The 26,840-nt window shown below is 33.5% G+C and overlaps 1 protein-coding gene across 3 annotated transcripts in view; it reads right to left on the bottom strand.

Annotated features, from left to right (window-relative positions):
• LOC115444591 overlaps nucleotides 1–26,840 on the bottom strand; it is a 132,130-nt gene that overhangs the window by 38,602 nt on the left and 66,688 nt on the right. For all 3 annotated transcript variants that reach the window (XM_030170425.2, XM_030170422.2, XM_030170423.2), the window contains exon 3: nucleotides 18,384–18,430. The gene's annotated coding sequence lies outside the window, so the exon portion shown is untranslated. The remainder of the gene's footprint in view (nucleotides 1–18,383; nucleotides 18,431–26,840) is intronic.

Raw genomic sequence — 26,840 nt, 5'->3', positions numbered from 1 at the left:
AGCTCAGCGATAATTCCATGTTTAAAAATGAATATGTTTTTTTTTCAGTTCACTGGGGAAATAGTGGCATTGGAAAAGTTTGGGAGTGTTATTATTGAGCGAATCCTATTGTCCACTTATAGATATTTGTGAAGAAGTTTATATGTTTGGTAGATGTACTAAATCTGGCACATTTAGATTAAAATAACATTTCGCTTCTATTTTTTTTTCATTAAGTAACATGAAAATATGAGCAAGGCTGAGTGGTACAAACTTCCTTTACCATTCCATCGTAGAAAAACGTAAAATTACAGCACAAAATTTAATATTTCCAACATGACGGCTTTAAAACTCTAATAGCGACCTTCCAAGCTTTGAAGCTATTACTTTTTCTAATTTGTTACGTCGTAAAGTGATTATAAATTAAAAAATATTTTTTACTATTCATAATTACAGACATTCATGTTTGAAATGAATGTTTGTACCTAATCTGCTGATGTTAATACAATTATCGGCTTCAGATCAAGGCGTGGTCAAATTTATACCGACATAAACTTACCGCGAAAAAGGCCAAAGCGCGGTTATATTTCCTAACTACGAGGGTTTAGTGAGCTGTAAATCTGTGCAGGGACGTTAAAAAAGTTATATAGATTATATCTATGTGGGACCACGTGAAATTCTAAAGTCGCCTCGACTCAACAATAAATGCTATAAACCTGTCTAGCACGCGTGCCGTGTTTGTAATTTGTGTGTTGTGAATTTTTTAATGCAAGCTAATAATTGGGTCATATTTTATAACAGTTATTAGTTTATGGTTATATGGCATTTACTTTGTGTAAGAGGCTTTATATTTAGAATAGATTACTAGATAATAATTTATAAATAAATTCTCTTTCTACCTTTATCATCATCATCAGCCCTGTATTATATACTGTCCCACTGTAGGGCACGGGCCTCCTCTACTACTGAGAGGGATTAGGCCTTAGTCCACCACGCTGGCCTAGTGCGGATTGGTAGACTTCACACACCCTTAAAATTCCTATAGAGAACTTCTTAGGTATGCAGGTTTCCTCACGATGTTTTTCCTTCACCGTTAAGCAAGCGATAATTAAGAATACACACATAATTTTTTAAAAAAGTCAGAGGTGTGTGCCCTTGGGATTTGAACCTGCGGACATTCGTCTCGGGAGTCCGTTCCACAACCAACTAGGCTATCGCCGCTTTCAACCTTGTTTTCCATAAATTATTTCATAATTTTTTACTGGCATAGTGCGTAGTCATGGGCGCTGGTGATCTTTTATAAAACACATTAATTGTTATAGCATACAATATCATTGATTTTATGGATAGCTCAAATCAGATTGACTTAATTGGACGTGATCTTTTTAGAAAAGGACATAACAATCACAACCAATTTGGGGACGAAGCAATTATCGTAATCAAACGAGTGTCATCCAGCACATTATATTGTTAATCGGTCTATAAATTATAATTGTTTGTTGTTTGTCAAGGCGAGGACATATTTGTGGCTAAATGAATGAAAAAACATTATAGAATTGGAATATAACTATTTTGCGGATTTTATCGCGCTTTTTATACTATAACTGAATTGTTTGTTTAATAAAGTCGATCGCGCGTAGCGTGTTAATAAAAAAAATTCTGTGTTCTAGGCTTTTTCAACACCCCTGACCTACGCCTGAGACTGGCAGAATAATAGAAATGTAACCTAAGCACGTTTTGGACACTAAAACCTTCGACAATATATCTATACTGTTTAAAACCGCACAGTAATTTGGTCAAATGAAACTTAATAAGAGAACACATAGGCACTACATTTATCTGTAGATTTTAATAATAAAGTTATTTATTTGTAGTATAAATTGAATATATATAGTGATAGTGATAGTTGTTAAAAAATATATACTTTACGTATTTCTATACATGTTTTTTTTATTGCTTTCAATGACGAGACAAGCTTGCTGTTTGACTGATGGTAAGCGCCCCGACCGCCAAACTATAGAAACATCATCCAACACCTTGAATTACAAAGTACTGTTTGGTATACCACTAGGTCGCCACCCTGGCACATGAGATGTTAAGTCTTATTATGTCTATTAGTTACACTGGCTACAATGTCCTTCAAACCGGAACACAACAGTGACTACACACTGCTGCTCGGCGGCAGAAATAGACATTGCAGTGGTACCTACCCAGGTGGACTCTCACATATGAGAGACCTACCACCAGTTTAAAACATCTAAATGATCAGTATACAAAAACATTGACCATGTTACAATTCGCACAATAGCATATAATTATTTATTCTTAAACAATATTAAACAAAAAGAATTAAAATAGGCCACTGTTTCAGATTAATCGAGGTTAAAGGTCACAAAGTCACGCGATAGCTAAGAAACGCCTACAAAGCTACGGGAACTCTGCTAATTAATTCTTACGATTTAGTTCCAACGGCAAATAGGTTGTGAGGTTAACTGGGCGGGAATGAAATATCTAATCGGATTCGATTTATTGTATTGTAGAGTGTGCATACATACATAACATCACGCATTTATCCCCGAAGGGGTATGCAGAGGCGCAACTAGGGCACCCACTTTTCGCCAAGTATGTTCCGTCCCATGATGTGATAGGGGGCGAGCCTATCGCCATATCGGGCACAAATTCCAGCCTCCGGGCTGATACTGAGCAGAAAAACCCAAATATCACTTTGCCCGACCCGGGATTCGAACTCAGGACCTCAGAGCGCTATTGTACCGGACATGCAATACAACTACGCCATCGAGGCAGTTGTAGACTGTGGGGTGTGATTATTATCTTTCATTAACGTTTACGTAGATTAAACAAACTCTTTGTTATTAGCAAAGAGTTCTAAGATTATATAGAGCGGATATTGGGAAGATTGTCATACCAATATTTTGCGCACATGCGATGGTCTAATCTATCGTGAAATAGCAAAACAGCAATGAAAAATATACTTCATATTTTTTTCCATATCATGATTTGTACGTTTTTAATGCTAATTTCTGTACATATATTATTTTTGTATTAATATCTAACATCTTGTTATACGGACATTTCAAATAAGACAGCGACTTATTACCAATTAGTAATAACTTTAGGAGCAAAAATTTGGCTCTGATGTCCGGTACTTTAACGTTCTACATAGTTTAATGTATATATAGCATATTTAGATACTGTTAAGCTATTCCTAGCTAATCTGAAACATTACTTTATTTTTACAATATATTCGAATTTTATAAATATGTGTACAGACGTTTTAAACGGATTTGTCTTCATTATCGTAACATAAAAACTCCATTATTTAGGCAGAAATAATAACGCATATAACCCCGTAAAATGCAAGTTAATGTCAACATAGACACGATGGGAATAAAATTCAATTAGCGATTATGTAGTTTCAACTGCATTTGAATATTCAGTGTTTTTGCGTACGAGTCGCTGATACAAATTAAAATGGGTTAGTGGCAGCACTAAGTGGATTGCTGCACAGCGTTGCCTGTTTTACCTTTAATACCGTTTTGAGCGTAAAATAAATTCTGTACAAAAAGGGATGCAGGGGAATTTTATGGATCGCGGTCGGAGGATTTATTTTATTGAAATTAATTTTAAGGGAAGTTATTATTGCTTTTTTATTATTCTGCACTTTTGATTCTGGGGTAAGAGAGTGGTAGTAGTACCTAGTACTAGTAGTAGTAGAGAGAGAGAGAGAGAGAGAGAGAGATTAACCAGACTCAGAATATGTTAATTTATCTAAAATATGAATGATATATGTAAATATGTTTGTAAGAATTATATTACTGACTTCCTAGTTTGGTTTTAAGTAAATAGTATAATTGTTGTTGTAAATAGTATAAATGTAAATAATTTTTGTTTAGTAAAATTAACAGGTATCATCCTCCAATATAACCTAAAATTATTATATAACATTAGTAGCAAACAAAATAAATACTATCTTTGCTCATAATCTAGAAAGTCATTCTTCCAATTAAAAAAAATGGTTTCAAATAAACGTTGCACAAGCTATAAACTGTTTACTATTTGAGTTTATTGGTAGTGTGCTCGCATGCCAAATTGTCCCAATCTGAACATCTAATAAGAACCGTTATCGCACGAAGCCAAAGAAATTACTTTGAACGTTAACACCAACTTGATTGCTTTCAAAGAGCAGTTTCCGGGATTCACTTCTAAAGGTCTTGTGGTGTTGCCAGTCGAAAACATTTCCAACGGATTAGGGTTGCTATGAAAATTGACTGCGGACTAAGTGATTGAAAGATTTAACAGCGTATTTTGTTCCTTTTATACCGATGCCATTTATTCGGAGAACGAAATAAAATGTGCTCATGCATGAGTTGGATTGTGTTTAAGCCCGCATTGTAGCGGTGGATTTACATCCTGTAATAATATTTACAAAGGTTTATTTGTATAATTATTACCTGCTATCTCCTATCATTTAATGTGTTGTGGTGTTCTTTACAAGTCTTTTATACTTCCAAACTAAATTCACTTGCGGTGTAGCACAAAAATAATAAGATACTTCGTCTCTAAAAATAACTTCGTAAACACAGCACATAGTTATTTAGCAGCGAGAATAACAATATAAGCGTAAATAACATTCACTGCATTCATATGAGAAATTGAAAACTGGCAGACGGCGCACAATTCGCTCTGAGATTAACTTAACTAAATTATACAATCAAGTGTGCATTCATGTAGTGCTGCGCTGAAAAAAATATCAGTTGCCGACTCTCTCGCGCGGGAATAAGTGCAGGCCATTCCTCACAGCTTAGCTGTACCATAGGAAAAATGCATTTTTATCCGCGTCGCTTGAACTGTAAGCGCGCCCAGCGGACACGTACAGCTATAAAATAAACGCTAGAACTAAGCTACTCTACTGATTCCTTTACGGATGAACCATGCAAGCGCATTATACAACACATTCTCTAAACAAATTGTTTTATTGCTACTTCTAAAGTGGATCCGCTCCGTCGCGCACGTAATTCTTCTCAGTCCGCATACAAACAGCCCCTAAGGAGGCGACAATCCTCACCGCAAACAATAAAAATATACATAAAAATAAATTTGATACTTCCAAACCGCGGACCGTGAGGAATATGCAATAGCTTGGATATGAAAATATTTCGCAAAATCCTTGTAGCCTTCTCATGAACTTGTCAGTCTTGAGTGACGCGTGTCGCTCGCTGCAACTTATTTATTACATTACTTGAACTTGGCATAAGGTTATACTCGGTGTTGTGGTCTATTTATTTCCTAAATAAGTTAGATAAAAACTCATTCTGTTTGAACTATTAAAATGAATTACTACTTAACAACTCTCTAAACGTTTTTTATTATGTTTCCAATTTAGATAGTAATAATAGTTTTTGTGTTGGGTTTTTCTGTAGAAGATAATTTTTGTGGGTTTGGGTTGACAATACAGGAGCAAATTCATTTTGGGATAAAAGTGGTCAAGTATTAAACGCAAACTGATTAGTTTATTGACGTAGCAATCCAATTAAGGGCTAACCTTCTACGACCTATAAAGGCACGTCTTGATATAAAAAATGAGAAAAAATGCTTATTGTTATAATTATTCCCCTAACCTTTTTTTTCTATTTCTTTGTATGACGAGACGAGCTTGTCGTTCGCTTGATGGTACGCGATAGGACCGCCCACAAACAGTAAAAATAGCATCCAACACCATGAATTACAAATTATTGTTTGGTATTCCACTGCGCTCGCTAAGACATGAGATGTTACGTCTTATTATGTCCAGTAGTTACACTGGCTACAATGTTCTTCAAACCGGAACACAACAGTGACTACACACTGCTGCATGGTGGCAGAAATAGACATTGTGGTGGTATCTACCCAGGCGGACTCTCATTTATGAGAGACCTACCATCTAGCCTCTCATAAATAAATCTGCCAAGCAAACAGATTGCTGGAACAAATTAGTTTGTCAATTCATTTATCAATACATTATTATATCGAAGCGGAGCTAGCTAGCTAGCTAAAAATAGTCAATGTTGGAACACCATTTTTATTTAGTTCTTCATGGCGATGCTACCATTTATAAGCAAGTCTTTATCAATAAGCGAAAATTTTGATCGTCAATTTTAAATAGCATAAAAATTATCATCGACTGATATACCTTGGCATCTCCAATATGTCACCCAATGGAACATTCAGACACACAAGATGGCGATAGTCTGACTCAACAGGCAAATATCCTTCGATGAAAATGGGAAAGGTGCGGTGGGGCACACGTGTTGAAACGCCCAATACTAAATTACATTGTACCGCAGTTCAGACGTCTAGATAAATTGGATTGCGTAGCTCACGATAATTTCGATCGTGATTTTCAATGATAGCAGTTATTACAAATTTTTGTGGAGTCGCTAGTCTTCAATTTTCATCTAATGGTTGAGAAACCTTATCATAATCGAATCAATGTTCATCATTTAGATGGTACTATGACGTCAATCCTACGAGATATGTCCTTCTAATGGGTGTTCAGGTCGAAATCTTTGAAGAAACTAAGATACCAAGTCTTAGATAATTGTGATAACTCTTTTCTTGGTAGTACTATTAAAAATAATGACAGAAAATTAGTTAAGTCTGTGTCGACTGCGATGAAAAGCTCAGACTGATTTCTACTTATATTAGAGTGCAATTATTAATACTAAATACATATTTATAGGTTATGTTTAGTACCGTTCTAAATGCACCACACCCACACGGATAAAGATTTGCATGAGCGTAAGCAAGAACAATGAATTACGACCACAAAGCACATGTTAGTAACTGATACAGAACAAATTGCTATGACAAATTGAGTCATTTACTTCTTGTCACTACGTAATTGACGTCTTTCTAAACATCGTATTAAAATTGCTGTCTAATGAGATGTTTTCTTGCAGTCAGATAATGTATTACAATATGGAGATTTTGCAAAGTCAAATAAAATTTCCTAGAAATAATACGAAGCAATTCAAGCCACAAAGAGACTAATCATAGAGATCAAAGGTCCTTTTGTTCACTTAACTTATATATTATGTGTCTTTAAGCTAATAAACTTTAAAATCCTGAACGATATAGTCCACGTCTATTGCTTTTTACTCAACAAGATCCACTCGATAACTTTCATTATTAGTCGTACTCTAGAAATTCTAGAAAAAAACTAAAACAACGGAATATCGGTCAAATAAGTGAATCATTCATTGAAAGTGAAAAAGCAGACGTGTTAGTTTTATGTTCAGCAGATTCAACTGACAGTAAGTGCAAATTGTTGGCTAACGACGCTAAGCAGTAATAATTAGGCTCTCACAACACGTGGGAAGATCTCACGACCAACATTGTCTGCTCTGATCGGGTGCACTCATTGTTATCGCGTGCTTAGGCATTGTTTAAGTGAGCTGTCGCATTGTTTCCTTTACCATGACGTCTTCACTTAACTCACTTTTGATTAATAGTTTTATAAACCAGCAGTGTATGAGCATTCCTTTTAATTCATCGTCTGATTACAACATTAGTTGGGCAAACGCCCTGCGCTGTGAAAAAATAGAAACCACCGTTCTCAAGGCAAATCTTTCGTGATACTCTTCTGTGAGCACAGATTTGTGTAGTGATTAGTGCTACAATTAACCACGATTATCTATTTAATTTCCTGTAACGCTATTAGCTAAGTAAATTATAATTCATGTCATGGCTACGTGAAATAATCTTGATTCTCTAAAATTACTTGTAGGGAATTAATAACTTTTGTAGTGAATTTATAATGCCTTAAAATATTAGTCAGTAGTTTGATCATATCAGAACACCAAAAGTATTTTAGGCGAAGTCAATGTCGTAGTTTTAGTTTATAGCGTATTTAACATTTTATTTCTTATAACATTTTTACCGAGTAGGTTTTTAAATTTGATAATTGATGATTTTATTCAATACTCTTTCCTTAATTTTTCCTATCTTGAACTTCGTATTGCTCTGATACGCGGGTTGTACGTAATTCGGTGATTTTTATATGCACATACGCTATCAAAATAAATAATATGCACTTCCAAAAACAAATGGATTTATGCTGTTTAGTAAGTGCATATTTTCATATCTAAAAATGATGTAATATAATGTTTCCATGTAATACGTTAACGAAATCCCAGATTTAACCATTTCATTGTTATAGGCACTAATGAACAATTTATAATAATTTTATCAAGTCACGTTATTGCGTTGTAGACTGAGTCTGGCATTGAGCTTTTAATTGTTACGATGTGAACATATAATTTTGCTTTTATTTTTTTGTCTGTCAGTTATATAAATTGTCTGTTCTTTTGTTTTCACTGAAATGACTGGTGGTAGATCTTTCTTATGTGAGAGTCCGCCTGAGTAGGTACCACCACAATGTCTATTTCTGCCGTCAAGCAATGTGTAGGCACTCTTGTGTTCCGGTGTGAAGAACATTGTAGTCAGTGTAACTACTGGACATAATAAGACTTAAAATCTCATGTCTCATGGTGGCGCGCGCAGTGGAATACCAAACAATACTTTGAAATTCAAGGTTTAGTGTTGTGTTTTAACTATTTATGAGTGGTCGTATCGCCTACCATCAAACGAATAAAAAGCTTGTCGCGTCATTGAAAGCAATAACAAAAAATTAGGGAATGTGCTTTTGTCACGTCAATATGTAAACAATTTTTGATAAATATTATATTACATGGATTGTAAATGCAGTAAAGATAAATGCCAGTACTTAAGCGGTTGCAGGCAAAGGAAGTAGGGTCAATAAAGCACTAAAAATAAACATACAGGTGTGAGACATTGCAAATTGCCCATGCAAGGTTCGTCCCGCGTTCTGCAATTCATACAAAGGTTTTATTAGATTGTATCCGAGACGGTATTCTTTAGAATGTGCAAAATTACACATGCCCATTTGTATTTGTCAGCCTTTACGACGAACAATAAAATATTATAAGACAATTTGAATACATAGTCAACACTGAATGCGGTAACAAAGAATCCTTTTGTTATGTTTACGCTGTTTGCAAGGATGCGTGACCTAATGGCGTAAATCATTGTTGACACGATGCCTATTTTCACAATACACAACGTATTCGCGAGCGACGTTTATAATACTTTAATGCGTGTTCGTATGAACTGGGGGAGACGAGTGGGGCTCAGCAGTTTCTTGATATTATATAATTTAAAGAGATATCGGCTATCATGATTAATATTTGTAGATTTCAATATGAAGAACTAGTTTTATTGGTTAGGAAGTGATCATAAACCAAGGATAGCATCGATATGAGAGGAACCGTGGATTTATCTAGTAAGTTTGAGGGTAAGAGGGAGGTGTCCATCGAGCAACCTTAATAATTTTACAAAGCATAAAGGTTCAAATTCGCTTAGTTATAGATACTTTTCTATTATCGAAAGATTTTAGGCATATTCTTTGAAAACTCTAGAGATTTATATAAATATCTATCGAAACTAGTTAATCGTCATGTTTCCCTATGACATGTCCTGGATCTTCTAGTGTCTTGAGTTCTTTAAGCGCCCTGATAAGGTAATTAATGTATTAAAAATAATCATATCATTGAACCTATTGTCACTACATATTAATTTATCTATAATTACTCTGTTACTGCGTCCTGATTTTGAAACTGAATTCTATAGTTTTAACATTTCTATCTTTAAAAGCAAATATTTAAAAAACAATTTATGACTTACTCTTTTCGAATGTATTGTAAATTGAATATCACAGGCTCGAGATCTTCTCATACTTTTGACCAGTAATTGGCGTTTATTGCTTCTTTGTAACGTTTTCCTGTTAAACTGTGAACAGTTCTGTTGGTTACATGTTTATTAATGCAGTAACTGTGTAATTTATTCTTTAATTATTTAATTTGTTTTCTGTGCCACTTAAATAAAATTAAAAATAAACGGATTTTTTCCTCTTCAAATCAAAGTTCTTGCAGTTAGAGGTCGGGAACCCTAATCTATAAAACGATTATCAAGTTCTACAGACGCAGAAAAAATGATTTTTAAACAAACTCATTACGTTCTTTGCACCAGTGGTAACTAAACAGTGACTTATGAGTCATAATCGACTAATATTTGAACGGTTAAAAGCCAAGTCTAAGTCTAATTTCTAGATCTATTTACTTAAGTGCAAATATATTTTTTTGTCTATTTGAATTTTAATAGAATCTCAATCTATAGTGGCTAGAAAATTTTAAAGTGTATTTTTAATTGATATCGTTTACTAATAAAATGTTTATTGACATATAAAGTTTAAGCAAAATAAAAAGATAATTTTACTTGTAACATGGTGTATTAAAAAAATAAATTCATTGAACCATTTACAATACAATACCATTTTATTGAAAATCTTTAATTAAAATATCATGAGGTTTACTTAACCGTGGAAGAATAGGCAGAATATTGTTCGAATTAAAAAACGCAGACTTTGGACAATTCTTAATCTCCCGTCAGTAAATTTTGATTCCGTATAAGAATATACATGCAAAGTCACAATATATACCAAACCAATTGTCTACGACTTCAAGATCGCACGAATGAGCAAACTCGTAGACGTTCCTTCTGTGCGCATCAAGCGTCAAACAATGGAACTATTGAGAAACAGTTCGATTGCATGCATGAGCTTGCTTGTTTACTAAGGGACGAAGGAACATCAAACTGCGACGTTATTTAATAAATACACATTCAGTTACCAAGGCCGTGCTGTTTATATCGATTGCAAATAATTTTGTATAGTTTTTGAATGCAATGTGTTTTGCGTCTTAATTTAATAAATAAGTAAATAGATTGTGAATCTTAAAGTCTTGCTGATAAGTATTAGTTTTATAAATATACTTTTTAATATAAACATTCTCAAGATACAACCCGCCATTGTGGCCAGTGTAAATATGTCGCTTTCCGATATCAGTCTATGTATATCCAGAATTGTAAACAGGCCGGCATAATTGAGTCGACTAGCGAGGGATAAATATTTCTCGTCATTTGACACTATCTGGACCCCATTCCATATAGCCATCAGGTGTAACGAGATCATTTAGCCCGTATAAAAAAATACAACAGCTTGAGTAATTTATTTTTATGACCTAATAGTTCTCACGAACTTACTTATGGTTTGGTAACAGTCATGTTTTGGTATAACTCGCGCTAAATATTTAAGGACGTCCTTGAACTGGTTACATCTATTTTTCATGTGTCACAAGTACGTAATAAGGGGAAACTCATTGATTATGAAGTAAAAAGGATAGAGTGCACAATCGGAATGTTATAGTCCGTCAACCTATTTTTGGTACTAAATTAAACTTAAAACTATGCTTAATTAATCATATATGAATAATTAAGCATAGTTTTTTAAGTCCTATGTCTGTGCTATTTATCTCGAGTTAAATTAAGAACCAACTATAGTAATGACATCTGTGTAATAAACTTTATATGGCTTAAATAAATTAAAACAAAAGAAAAATCGTTTCGTGCCAACCAGAACTAAGGTTCAGCGTCACACGTCTATAAATTATGTAATTCCAAGTAAAGTTATATTACTTAACTAGCCTTGAAAACGGGTTTCTAAAAACATTATTGTGTATTTTGCACACGTTTTTATGTTCTTTAGAATTGGCTGACATCCGATTTTTCACGTGTAAAAACAAGGTCTGGTAGGACTGCATTTAGTCTAGAATGTTTTGTATTGATATTTCCGGGAAGGATTGTGCACTTACATAATATATCAAATGACATATTATTTAAATGTTTTTTTAACGACTGCCTTTCCAAATATTTCTGTAGTAGTAGTATTGTGTATTTGTACATACATACATAACATTTAGAACCATTCATGAATAATGTTTATTCTAATAGAAAATTAAGTTTCATTTTGATTTAAGTCTTCCACATCAGCAAGCAGCCGTCGATATAATTTTACAATTCTATTTCATTTCTAAGTCAAACAGCAAACACAAACTATTCCGATTTAATTTGAAAACGGAACTGTATGCAGTAATTTGTAACTTCAAAAGGCTACTGGCGGACTGTCGCGAGGTCTAATCAAGGGTCGACTGCATCACGAAGTCCTGCAATAGAATTACGTCTGGTATTCTATCCTCAGTATCCTTGTATTTTGGTTAGTTTTGGTCGTTGTTTCAGCTTTTGTTTAGTTTGATCGTTCCCTTTTGTTTTATTAGACGATTAGGGGCACAATAAATACACTCGTATAAGTTTTAGACCACGGGTCGAGTAAATGGCATAATGAAAGTGGTATAAGAGTACTAACTATGCTACAAACTATACCAATGTACGATTGGTAGAGTAGAGGGCTAATTGACTCTACTGTTTACTTGCGTCCATCTTTATTACTATTTTAATATATGTTTTTGTAAATAGATTTGGAATCCTTCAATTGCTCGTTATATGCAAACACTATTAGAAGTTCCACATATATTTTAAGAATTGTTTCTATTCCGCTTAGTTCAACGTTAAAATAACAAAATAAGGAACGTAAAGGAAGATATGGTAAAAACTCGTTTGTAACTTCAAAGGGCTCAGAACAAACACCGAAAGAGAATAAAGCACATCTTTTATTCAAATATTATTTTTTATTTCAGGATATATTTCTTTTAGTTTGGTTGAATGCGTCTATATTCGGTAATAGAATTGACTGGCGTGTTTAATTATATTATGTACTTTTGCTCGTAACGTCACTCCCGTGGAAGACTTTTTCCGGGATAAAGGCGAGCTAAATATTTTTCCGAGATAATAAGTAATCTACGTTCTTCCCAGGATCTCTCGCTATCTTTATACCAAATTTCATCGAAATCCGTTTTTTATTTGTTAAGTTCACCGCGTTCAGATAGGCAGACAAAATGGGGAACAAACGATATGGTGACCTCCTTTTTTGAAGTCGGTTTAAACAGAGCGAAAGAAGGGTAAAAATTGGCCATATTATCTTTTAGGTATGCGATGGACATATTAGTGTTGTGCAAGTGTAAAATTCTCTTTGTTACAAATAAATAGTAGCAGCAAATAGACAAATCATTTAATTTTAAATTGTCTGCGAGATCGTATTTAGCGATAAGACTGCCTATTGTCCCATTTATTTTATAGTTTTTCTTCGTATTAGTTGAATAAAGAATTATCTGTATATCTAAGGCGCATAGACATACTAAACAATAAACTATACTGGTGGTGGTAGGTCTCTCATATGTGAGTATTCGCCTGGGTAAGAAACACCGTATTGTCTAATTCTTCCGCCAAGCAGCAGTTTGTAGTCACTGTCCTGTTCCGGTTTGAAGAACATTGTAGCCAGTGTAAGTACTGGACATAATTAGACTTAACATCTTATGTATAACAAACAATACTTTGTAATTCAAGGTGTAGAATGGTGTTTCTACTGTTTATGGGTCGTATCGCGTACCATCAGGCGAACGCCAAGCTAGTCTCGTCATTCAAACCAAAAAAAAAATACTGGTACTGAATTTGCTGAAGTAACTGTCAGTTGCATGGAAGCATAGAGTAAATATTGAACTCGAAACGCGTACCTGGATATTATAGCTAACCTTATTATGTGTGCTTATTTAAACTAATTGAGTCATACAATAATGAATGATGCACGCTTTAAAACCGAAAACCGTGGTGAACGAGCGTAAACATCCGTTAATGCCAAACGTGTGGTCACACCACTCACATACATTGAAGTGGTCTCATTAAAAATTAAAATAACATGTACACTTGAATGAGGATTAAAATGTGTGTTACTATTATTTTGGTACAGGCTTATATCCTTAATAATAATAATAATAATATCAGCCCTGTATTATATACTTGCCCACTGCTGAGCACGGGCCTCCTCTACTACTGAGAGGGATTAGGCCTTAGTCCACCACGCTGGCCTAGTGCGGATTGGTAGACTTCACACACCTTCGAAATTCCTATAGAGAACTTCTCAGATGTGCAGGTTTCCTCACGATGTTTTCCTTCACCGTTAAAGCGAACGATAAATTCACAAAGAATACACACATGATTTTTAGAAAAGTCAGAGGTGTGTGCCCTTGGGATTTGAACCTGCGGACATTCGTCTTGGCAGTCCGTTCCACACCCAACTAGGCTATCGCCGCTTTTATATTATATCCTTAATATCCATGTATTTAATTTCAAAATAAATTTATACTAACATTCGCTCGCAGTTTCTCTTGCGTGAATGTTTGAAACACTGAAAATAATTTAATATTACTATGAGCGAAAATGTCAGTGTTACATTTCACATCGATTTTGTCGTGTCTATTGGATGTATTTATTTTATTGTAATTCTGTTCATGTTCTGTATATTTGAGTTATAAGCCGCATACACACTATCCAACTTTGTTGTATCAACACAACAACTATCGTATATTTGGTGTTTTGCCTAAAATGTTTGCCGGGATCCAATTTGTTTGATCCGTATCGACGGTGTTTAGAGAATTTTGATAAATGACGTAATATAACTGTATATATTTGTGGGAGATAGCCTGACAGTGACATGTCAGTTCATGAAACTGCCCGACTGATGAACCATTAATGCTCTCTTTGGCAAAATATATTCATTAAAGACTCCGAATATCAATGATGGATGTTACATTTGTTAGGGCTCTTATAGGAGATTATATGGGCTTCCGTCTTTGTAAGCATGAGTAGGGCAATGAACGCAGTATAGTGCGTAAAACTGTATACTTCAAAGTAACGGAAGGTGTTGCCACAGTTTTAGAGTGGGTATACTTACATTAGCCGAACATACTTCCTCTAAAAACAATTTACGACAGTTGTCCGAAAGTGTGTAAACAGCTTTACAAAATGAAGTTTAAACAGTTTTTCTCGTTTACTATCATCAAGTCACGTCACGCGTACAGTTATTTGTCTCGTTATGGAAATTGGACTTCATATTGCAGGTGTATAATTTTACGTCGTACGGAGCCAATCATTTGCGATATTGCCGTATGAATTATTCTCAGAGTATTTTTTATTAAAATTATTCCAAATAAACTGTTTTTATCATTTTTTAGATGAAAAATGGTGAACGCACTTCGGGCTACAGACGCCATTAAAGCGTTAAGTGAAAGTTAAGAAATTTTTAAAACAAATTCTGATTACGAAATCTAATCAGCGTTAAGACAAAAGAACGCCGTTTTAAACGTCAAGTTTTTTAAAACAAAGTTTTTTGTATCTAAAACATTAACTTTTTAGTAACAGAGACTGGGAACTAGGTTGTACTAAAGATGTTTTAAAAGTGCTTATATTCAATACGGGCAAAGTTTGCTTTGGCGTCTTCGACAGCCGTTACGAATATAATTAATGGGTTCACTAATGAGCCCCTTTACAACACACGATTTTGCCTAACTGCGTGTTTTGCGCGATACTGAAGGCTTAGATAGAATGATAAACCATTGAAATATGAACACAAATACATTATTTTTGCAATTTCCTGCGTTTATAGAAAATAATTATAGTGTGAGAAATACTGCAATTAAATCTATGGTGATGATGCCGTTGAGTTGTTAAACATTATGTCTTTAACATGTTTGGTTTTGTAATTGTTTGTTGTAAATATATGGACAGTTTACTAATTACATCCGTAGAAAAAAAATTAAACGCTATTATCAAAACAAAATATACAATCTAATACAAACATCTTTTTAATCATCAATTGAACAGCCTTACAATTTTACATCAGCTCTGTTACTTTTTTTTGTATTTTACAATCCTAGAATTAGGTTCTTTATTACTCCCATAAAACATGATTTACCTCCATGTATAATTAGCCTCAGGTTAGGAACCCAGAGTTTATACGTATCTAATCGTACGCTGTAAAGGTAAGTGTATCTGTTCAGCGAGCATCGGCGCGCGGCGGCAGACAGCAGCGATCGTGTGCGTGTCAACCGGAGCCTGAATAATGACGTCGGGTGACATTTAATTTCGGATACAAAAGGCTCTTTATGTTGTTTACCCTAATCCATTTAGCCAGAAGGGGGGCCACCCTACCCGTCCGATATTGACACTGAACACCGAAGATTTCAACTTTGCCCGACTTAATTACATTAACGGATTATTTTGCCGTGTGATGATTTTGTGGTCAGACGTGTTTAGAATATCGGGGATTAAACCTCGGAGCAATTTTAATAATTAAAGGGTTGAGAGTGTGTTTTGTTTATTAATTTTATGTTTATATTATTATTATTAAAGATTTTTTATCGCGATAAAACCTTTTGCCAATATACAAATGTTATGAATACTCATAGTTATTTGGGCATTGTGTTGATAAATACTCGACTTTATCTCTGCTAATGTTATGCAAAAAATTATGTATGTATAATGAATATTTTGACCATAAATCCCATTTCCTGACTTTTTTATAATTTTGGAAGTGTGCGATATGATTTGTGCGTGAATATTTATTTGATAATTTGAATATCAATGAATTTACATTTATTGGTTTTGTTTATCCGTTGTTATTGAAATCAGCGCCACCTATGGCTAAATTATTAGAATTAGGCAACGAAACACAAAGCCGTGGTCGCAACAACGGTGGTCATCAGACCGATGTCAGACGTGAATTGTGGGTTTCCACACAAAATTAGCTGGATGCTGTATCACAGCTACTAATTGGATTGTTTGTTGGTATGGCCGGTGCGGTTTATACATAATGGTGTAGCTGCATGAAAACAGTTTTGGTGAATCTTAATAAATTATAGATGAGTGGACTAACGTTTTGAACTATATGCTATTCAATAAACAGCTAGACGGTTGTAACGATTTATTTTGTAGTACGGTACGGTATGGCTGCGCTCTGAGATCCTGGGTTCGAATACCGGTCGGGCAAAGTGATATTTGTTGCTCAGTATCTGCTCGAAGTCTGGAATTTGTGCCCGATATGGCAATAGGCTCACATCCTATCATGGGACGGAACACTCTTGGCGAAAAGTGGGTACCCTGGTTGCGCCTGTGCACACTCCTTCGGGGATAAATGCACGATGTGTGTTTGGTTTTTTTTTTGTTTAGATATAATTCTAAATTAATATATAAAGCTGAAGACTTTGCATGAACGCACTAATCTCAGGAACTATTAAACCGATTTTGTTTTTTTTATTAATAGGAAGCTACATTAATCCTGACTGCTATAGACTACCTTTTATCTTGGAAAAAACTTTTACACGCAAGCGGAGGTGCAGACAAAACCTAATTAGATTATAAAACATGTTAACTATGAAATATTTTATTGATATCGAAGCTTATAATTGGATCGTCAGCATCTTGCTCTCGATAAAATCATTTACAAATCAATTTTAAATAGCCTGTTAGGTTTTTAATAATTTAATCGTAGAAAAGGTAGACGCACCGTAAGCACGACATGCAAAGTTAATTATATAAATGTCTCCCTTCAATACGAATTTACGATTGTGGTGCGTGAAACGTCTCCGAAGTCGCCTACCATGTTCTAATGGAGTGTGATTGGAACGGAGCTATAATAAATATTCTTAAATTTCTAGGAGTTAGGGCATTTAATTCTATACTGGCTTATCCCCTCTCTGTTAGGGCATATAATCCTATACTGGCTTATCTAATACCTTTTTTTGAAAATGACACTTGTAATTAAAAATAGAAATTCATAATTAAATAAATTTCAAAATGGTAAATTATAGTTTGTATTGACATGATGTTTATGTGATTACATAAGGGAATAAACTCTTTTAATAAATGAAAATAGTCTCCCTTCCGCATTTTATGAACAGGATCCCCGATTTGTGCGATTCGTGTAAACAGATCACATATTAAATAAACATTGAGCAGGTTCATGTTTAAAACAAAGGAATCTGTGTAGGAGTTAAAGGTTATACGATGGGCGTTCCATCATTGTACTGCAGATATATTTATACACTGCTACGTGCTTGAGCAATTTGTCATGTGTTGCTTATGAAAATACTATCGATTACTTTTTATTTCCGTTTATTTGGCATGTTTTATTATACTAAGTATTACAATAATGTTTTTCTAATGTATATGTGCAAAAAGTTAATATTTTTAATCTGCATGCTGTGTTTAAAGCAATTTTATTTTCATTTATTTGGTATGTTTTATTATACTAAGTATTAGAATAATGTTTTTCTAATGTATAATTGCAAAAAGTTTTTTTTTTCATATGCATGTCGTGTTCAAGGCAATTTAGCAATCTAAAGAATGAAAAATAAATTTTAATTTGTTAACGTTTATAGTCCTTCTAAATGGTTATAGTTTACGTTTGATATCATGAACCTGAATATAAATAAAAATGCAATATAATATTAGCTATCGAAAAATAAAGTAAATTAACTTACATCAATGAAGAGCTCTTCCAGACCCCGCTTTTCTGAACGACGAAACCCTGCAAAGAATATTAAATAAAATATTAATACAGGATTTGATTAGAGCGAAAAATAAGAAAATGTATTTTCTTAAATGAAGATTCTGGACCCAAAGGCGAAACAAAATATATTTTATCGCCCCGCGGAAATTAATGTTATGATCCGCATTGAGTTTGAGGATTTAACGAAGGATAAGGACATTAAATTTTTGCTGATATTAATTTCCTATCTCCCAACATCTCCCCGTTGAGACAGCGCGCCAACTTTTCATTATCAAATATTATAGCGAAGACACATTATCAACTTTCGTGTTATATTTTTAACTTAGCGAATAGCTGCCCTTAGATAATATTTTCCTATTATAGGCAATGAAATTGGGTGTGTTATTTTTATAATTGGATTAAAATATATCAAAGTTAAACTTAAATAAATAGATATAAAGTCGAAATCAAATCGCACGTCATTCTTTAGATAAATGCCAATGAAAGACTTAAGATAACAATCGAATAACATTAAAATTTAATAAAATCGTCTTAAATTGTGCTTGATAATAAAATTAAAAGGCAACATTTCAGAGGAGCCACTTCAGTCTGTCTGAGCTTTGAATCCCGTTAAGGCTTTCAAACGTCGACATTAAAGTAAAAATAGAATTCGCTGTAAAATCCGTATAAATTGTCTAATTTAAACAACACAGAACGATTTCGTTGAAACAGCGAAATAATAAAGTGTAGGCTTTCACATGCAAATTAGAGACACCGCCACCGCTAATGAGCAACTGTATTTGTGAATTAATTGTGACTTCTAACTACGAATTTTAATAAGATATTCTTTGTTTTTGTACTTATTTTTACTGTTTCAATTCGCAAAATAATGTTGCAGATACGTGGTAAATTTGATTAGATTTGAATGTGACTTTAAAATTGAACAAAAAATCATAAATTCCGATTAGCATTAAAAAATTTAAAGTGTTCAAAAAAGATAAAAAAGTCATAAAATATGTTTAATAGCGATATATTTCGAATATCTTTACTCACTATAGTGCTATCTACATATTGTATTTGTATGCACGAGCGATGGGCGGGCGGGCATGCGCTAGGTGTCACAACTACGCATAATTCATGAGGAGGGCGACTCTTCAAGAGGTGTTACTCATTTTTGACGTTTTGTAACCGCCACAATACACCGACATAATGAATGAATAGTAGGTCATTTGTAAACCTTGACGCTTCTCGCAATATTGATTTAAAATTTTCAGTTCATTTATCTCAAAGTGTTGACGTGAATTACGTTTGGAATCGTGCATCATTATAATTGATGATGGTGAAAAGTTAGACAGTTAGTACCTATTGGAAATTGTTTGCCATTGTATCGTTTCAATTCTTAATTAAGAGACTTTATAGGAAACATTTACCTTTAATTAAATAGTACATATATCGTGCGAGTAGAGTATAATTATCACTTAACGTACTAACTCTGCATTATGTTGTACTATTATTATGCAAAAAAGGTGACGCCTGCCGATCGTAAACGAAATGTTCTCGCGAACACTGCACTACATTTCTTTGTGTTAAAAGGTTATTAGAATGTAGGTCTCGGTGTAATACCCAAGGTTATGCGTTGTGTTTTTGGAATTGATTAGTACTTGTTAATGTTGCGAAAAAGCGAGATTATGAAAATGTATATACAATGTAGTCACGTAATGGAGAGGTGTGCCGGCTTACAGCTGTTTTTATAGTCTGGATTTATTGATAGATAATTGAAAGTACTTTTTCAAAATCTATTAACTACTTGGTGAGAGACCAAGTTTGATAGAAATTCGAAATAATCTGTGGTATACGTTGACATTATTGTTAACCTTTAGAAGGAAGCTTTACTGATTTTAGTTTTACTTAAATTTAGCCGTTGTAGTACTATTTGGTGCAGCGATAAGTATTTTTAGTCCGAATCTGTTTGGAACTGTTGTTTTAGACTTACTCTTGATTCTGGTAAAGCTGCAATAGTTTCAGTGTCTGTCTGGCGATTACTGCAGATTATTTTAATGTATTATTTTCTTGTTTTAAATTAATTACAATTTGAGTTATACCTATTCAACACGATGTCATACCATTATATTGTAAATTATCATTATAGTTACTGTTTTTGTTTCTAAATTGATTTTATAACAACGCGCGAAGGTAATTATATTATGCTATACAACACTTAATAAGGTTGCAATAAAGTCATTTTGCCCTGTAACAAAAAAATCTAATTCATAACGTTGTAAGGTTTTTTGAATTCTCACACTCAAAACATATTTTATATTGTAATCAAAAACGTCGAGTATAATTAATCAATATTCAAAAGGATTAAAAGTATGACCTAAAAACAATATAAATACGTGATAATCTAAAGTTATGTTGTACTTTTTAATTAATCCTAAGTTCTAGCAAAAACATATCTCACCTCGCATTTGCTTCTCCGTTATGTAATTTATTACATCATGTTTCTTGATTAATGTATAACCATTTAAGTACAAAGGATGTCATAGTTATGTTTAACGTTTTGCGCATACTGAAAACCTGTAGTTGTACAACCCAGACGGACTGTCATATTAATAAAACACTACAGTTTCTTTGTAAAGTTTTGAGTGTATCACAAATTTCAAACATTTATAAATAGGTCTTATTGATTTATGAGTTAATTCAATAAATTACTGGCTGGCGGATTTAAGTAAATATGAATTTCATGAATATATTATTACAAAAAAAAAATATTTCCAAATTCAAATATTCAAATTTTAATACGTTTAAATTGCGCAATCCATGATCAAAGAACTACAAGTTCTTCGTGTGCGTTCGTCCTTAGTTCCTATTCACGTTAATTGAAATTGTCTGGTGTTAAATTTATAATCCTAACATCGTGTTAATGTCAAGTTGTACTCAATGTGCCTATACAATTACTTCTCCTTAATTCTGCTAAGTGTAAACTGTGAATATATTAATAAGTTTTGCCATGATAACAATGAGTATACATAATTCAACAGTATCATATCAACTTGTGTAGGCAGTTACAGGTATTGTTTAGTTCATCAAGTTATGGCAATTACCCGAACTAGTTTGCATAGTGTATAATAGAAATTATTCAACAATAAGTTCGTGTAACGCTTCTCTTTTTTGTTAAAACTTTGTCTGATGACTGATTGCCGTGTATTAAAATTCCTATATTGGCTCACTTTAATTTTCGTTGTTGCAAGTCTTTTTCTGTTCAACACTGTTCCGTAACTGGCAGCTAAAATGCCAAGCTGGAAATAAAAATAAATTGTCGGCGGAAAAGTTTAATATAGAAAAATTAAATCAATATGGAGGCTTTGGTTGGTGAAGCGGCTAAATATCCAGGGGACGAGCGCCGGGTCGGCCCGCCAATCAACCGACACGCTGATACAGATTGATGTTTGCCGTCAGAGCCGTGCGGTCCGGGAATATGGACGCATTTGTAAATGTACAAATTTTAAATAGATTTTTCATTGACGGTGAAATATGAAGGTTGCACAGGTGATTAGGTTGTATTGGATTGGTGATGGAAATCTAGTTTTGTATGAAATAGAGATTGTTAGGATTATGTATAGATATTGTATTGTGTATTAATATAAAAATATAATTTAAAAAGGTTTATTGAGGTTTTATTTGCAGGAAAAAAAATGCGTTATCATTACCATAACTAGGGGTGAGTGGAACGGTTATGTTGGTTTCCGATCTTATTAGTATAGCATCATCCGAGCGCGCATTGGACCGAGTCCCTAATCTTATGCACACCCTACATCAACAAACCAAATACACCACAATATAGGATATAAATGTAAGAAAAATTCACGTACGTACAATGTATTTTTACACGATTTTATTAAGAAAAACTTAACAAGCAATAGAAGTTAATAACTTTTGCCGTGTATTTGCTGACATTTATACGCCGAGGAAACTTTTTAATATCGCACATGCTCTCAATAGCATAGAAAGGGCTAAGTCGTTGCATCTATATTTCATATGTTTGTAATTTGCTTTCCAATTTACGTTTTGCGTTGCGTTGTGGAATCTCATTCGTTGAATCGTGTTATTTTATTAGAATACTCTACGATGACAAAACATTTGTTTTTTAATTTGCTTCGTTTCGCATGCGTGGTTTTTATCAGATTCGCTACTGTTATGGTTATTTTAATCTTGATGTAGGGATTCATGACTTTTGTTTAGTATTCTATACAATTGTTTATAGTTTAGGATTAAAATGTAATTTTCCTTTTTATTGGTTTATTTTATATTTGATATAGTTTAATATACTTTTACGGTCCAGTCGTTGGAATACAATCGCAATTCATATATTTTTAAGTTTGAACGTTATTGAAGTTCTTCTAAACTATTATATATTAACTTTAATTATGCAAAATCTCACACTCCGTGCGTCGAATGTGCTTTAAAATAGTAACAAATAACACATTTTTGTCAACACTTTTTTCATGCACTCACAAGATAATTAAGAAATATATTTCAGAGGGCAACGCATTTTAAACGAACAAAGAATGAAGTCATCCGTGTGTTAAACCATTTGCAAATAACTATTAGCAGCCATGTTTAGTATACACTATAAGGTATAGCAGTAATGTTTTAATTTGTTTACGAGTTTTTTACTCTGTGATTGCAGATGGGCATTACGTAATGGTTAGGCCACAAAAACTGCTCCTAAAGAGTTAGTCATTCCATTAAATTAGGTGTTCGTCCGAACGTTTTTTATTCTATGGCATCATGCTAGTTACGTCAGAGTGAGATTTATCTTTTAAAACCATAATTAAGTATGAGACTTCCATAAAACAAAAAGGTATGGTCTTTCATTAAGTTAAATTGATACTTTAAGTTATTAAAGTTGTTATATAATTTCAATAGATTCTTTTGGAGTTTTTAGTGTTATTATGATAAACATTTTATTACACTTTGATGTTTATTTTTCCTAGTTTTTCTTTTTCCATACAAAAGAGTATGAGGTTATTAATTTTACGATGAATTTTTATAATTATTTTAATCATACACTACAATAGACGTAATAGGCCAATGAAAATTAAATTAATTATAATATATACCGATAAAGTTACGGATAAAAAAAACGTATACTTAGTAAAAAAAAAAACTTTTTTTTATTGTACAAAAGAGTCGTAGTTTTTATTTCAATCGACTTAATAATTATGATATTATTTATAGTATTACCCTTCAAAAAATTTACACGGATATACGTAGTAATTATTATTCAAATACTAATTGAGCTAATAATTATACCCATTTGTAATAAAATTAGTTTCAAGTCCATAATATTAAAATGTTATATTAATTAATGTAACTGAAGTAACAATGGTGGCAATGACCAGCGTCGAGTGGCCACTAAACAATGTCAGGTCACGACTGATGGACAAACCTTCGAGTGATATAATATTATCAAGGTAAATCATGTCAAATGTCACGAAAGGAATGTAAAAGGTAAAGTTGTTTCTACTAAGAACACTTGATTTTGTATCGAGATAATTTAAAATGAACTGTCGGTGAGCATTCTGTACATTCTCTTTTGTTTTAATAAATTATAATTGATATTTTATCTATTCGGTCTACTTGGAGTGAGCGTGGTTTGTTTTGGCCTCAACTCCTCTTGGTTAGGGAGGGCCACACCTCAGGGTGCGGCGTATTTATTATAAGTACGTGTTTTGATTTACTTTCAAATATATCCATCTATTTGGTCTAATGTATTTCTGACAGTAGGTATTGAAAATCTGTTTGTAGAAATAATAAATTGCTGTACTTTTATATTTTGTTTTACAATTACAATGACATGTTCCATTATCCAAATATGTTTCCGTTAATGATGCGTACTCAAAAATGTTTCTAAACGATGTTGTACATCCGAATGTATATTAATGTAATTTCCTACGGCCCACCTACAGCAATGAGTACATGATTTTTATGTTAACACTTTTAAAATACATTTTACAAATGTAAATATGTCTTAAATTATACCTCTAGTTGTACGCGGATTTTCTCACGATACCTTACTTGATTGTTAAAACGTGACATATAATCACACAATCAGACAAGACCTTATGTCGATCAATTTACAGAACCTTGTCTCGACTAAGATATATCATATTATTGCCAGTAGCTATTAAGTAATTTAGTGGGTGATAATCTAGACCACAATCTATTGTACGGTGATAACAAATGTCTAATTATTGTTCCGCAAATCGTTAAGATAACTGATTTCGCCACGCGATACTGATCGCGGTTGACCGGGTGGCCCGCTACACAATATATGAGAATTTAGAAGGCTCACTTCTAGTTTGGCGGGCGATCTAAAGCGCCTACCGTAAGTAAATCTCGATGGTCATGCTTATCGAAATTAATATTTTTTGACAGATTTGAGGTTTATTTTATAATTGAGGTCTATGTTGTAAGTATGTGAAGTCAAATTACATTAAACTTTCGTTTGTTATGGACGGAGTTAATATTTACGCTAGCAAAATTCTTCTCAATAATACAGCTATAGCAATGCGAGTTATACATAAAACTAATAAAGGACAATACCACTTTTGTTACAAAATTTCATCAGTTTAATAAATCAACTCAACCCTTCTCTTAACAGTATTTTATGGCATGACCGTGGACCGTAGTTTGCGATATTATCGCGATGAGTGTGAATGTTAGACATTCATGTTTACAATCATGTTTTGAATGCGATTCGACGCGTCTTGCTGTGAGGTAAATTGATTTTAACATTGAACTCATGATGGGTTCATCGTGGAAATAACCAAATAATGAACTATGCATTATTCGTTACGTTTTCTATTTTATAACTTGATCTTTGAGATAAAAGAAATCGATGGAGATTTCGCCTTAAAGTTCAATAAGGTCATTGCGCAACAAAAAATGATTTCCTCTTCGTTGTTGATGAAATATTCGAGATCGTCTTATTTTTTGTTATCCACCATCCTTATACGGCGTGCCTAGATTGTGGCGTCGTGTTTCGAACTCCAATAGTCTCAAACTTACCATCACAAATATATTGATGTTAATGATCGTTTTTTCTAACCTTCACCTGTATTGTTATTGGAATGAAGCCATATTTTACATACCAGTCATTCCCTTTCAACAATACTCTATTAGCAGTGTTTAAATCTCATTTGATGGATATCGTAGCGATAAACTGATTGTTGAAATGAAAAATGGTCGTAATTTATAATTTAGAACATTGTGAGATGAATGTGCTGTCCTGCTACAAGGTTACCGGATTGTGGTTGATTGAAGCCACTCCTACTAGGCACTCCCGTACTCGTGCTGCGCTTTCACTTTATATCCGTTTGCATTAATTAGCTGTTATAGGTTATATTTTTTTAAATAATCGTTGCTATGTTTATATTAGATTAGTTTGAGTAACATAATCCATTTCCATTAAATTAGATTTTGATAGATTCCAATCTGAGGGTACTCATGGTACGCATAATTGCATTACCTGAACTATAAAGGTTATTTATAGTAGAGGGCTAAAATAAAAATGTAATTTATCAGGGTTACATTAGAGCATTATGGCGATAGTCTGGATGTACTAGATGCCTTTGAATTTGACCGTATATTTAAGGCAGGGTATGACGAGAGACTGTAAGGATGCTAGTTTATATATCATCATCTTAGCCACAGGAAGTCCACTGCTGAACATAGGCCTCCCCCAAGGATCTCCACGTCGACCTGTTGGAAGCGGCCTGCATCCAGCGACTTCCTGCGACCTTAGCCAAGTCGTCCGTCCAATTCAATTTATACAAATTGGATGTATATTAAAAAAAATGTTTGTAGATAGGAACATATTTCGAAATTTGCTAGATGCAATAGTAGCAAACGGCAGGCACCAATCTTCGTGCTACAGCCACGAGCCTTGTAAGTTTTTGTAACCACTAATTAATTTAGAAGCATGTTTGATATATTTTTTACTAACCTAATAAGGGTTTTTTGCCAGTAGCATGGCACACAAGTAGCCACGCTATTTTGCGATCTCATTATAAGCCTTGTTTTTGCCAGTCGTAAACTAAACAAAGACATATTAATCACTTCTATGATAAGACTTCTATTCGTATATATATTCACGAATCAATTGTCTCTTTGACAGGTCATTTGCTAAGTACATAATGTAATTGTGATTTGACCTAAATACTTCAATCGTTAACCATATAGAGGGTCATTTGTTGACACTGAACTCAAAATGCCTGAGACTAAACATGATAAACTTTTATTTTCGCTGAGGACTTGAAGGCAGTTTTTGTTGATAAGATTGATTGCCTTTTAATAATTTTTATAACGTACGCAAACTCATTTGTTAGGATATGACTTTATTATCTTTTTATTATTCAGGTGGATTATTAACGATCATAATTTT

Source organism: Manduca sexta, chromosome 22 (assembly GCF_014839805.1).
Source record: "Manduca sexta isolate Smith_Timp_Sample1 chromosome 22, JHU_Msex_v1.0, whole genome shotgun sequence".
Lineage (NCBI taxonomy): Eukaryota > Metazoa > Arthropoda > Insecta > Lepidoptera > Sphingidae > Manduca > Manduca sexta.
Note: the sequence above shows the minus strand (reverse complement) of the source record. Positions and strands in the feature narration are given on the sequence as shown.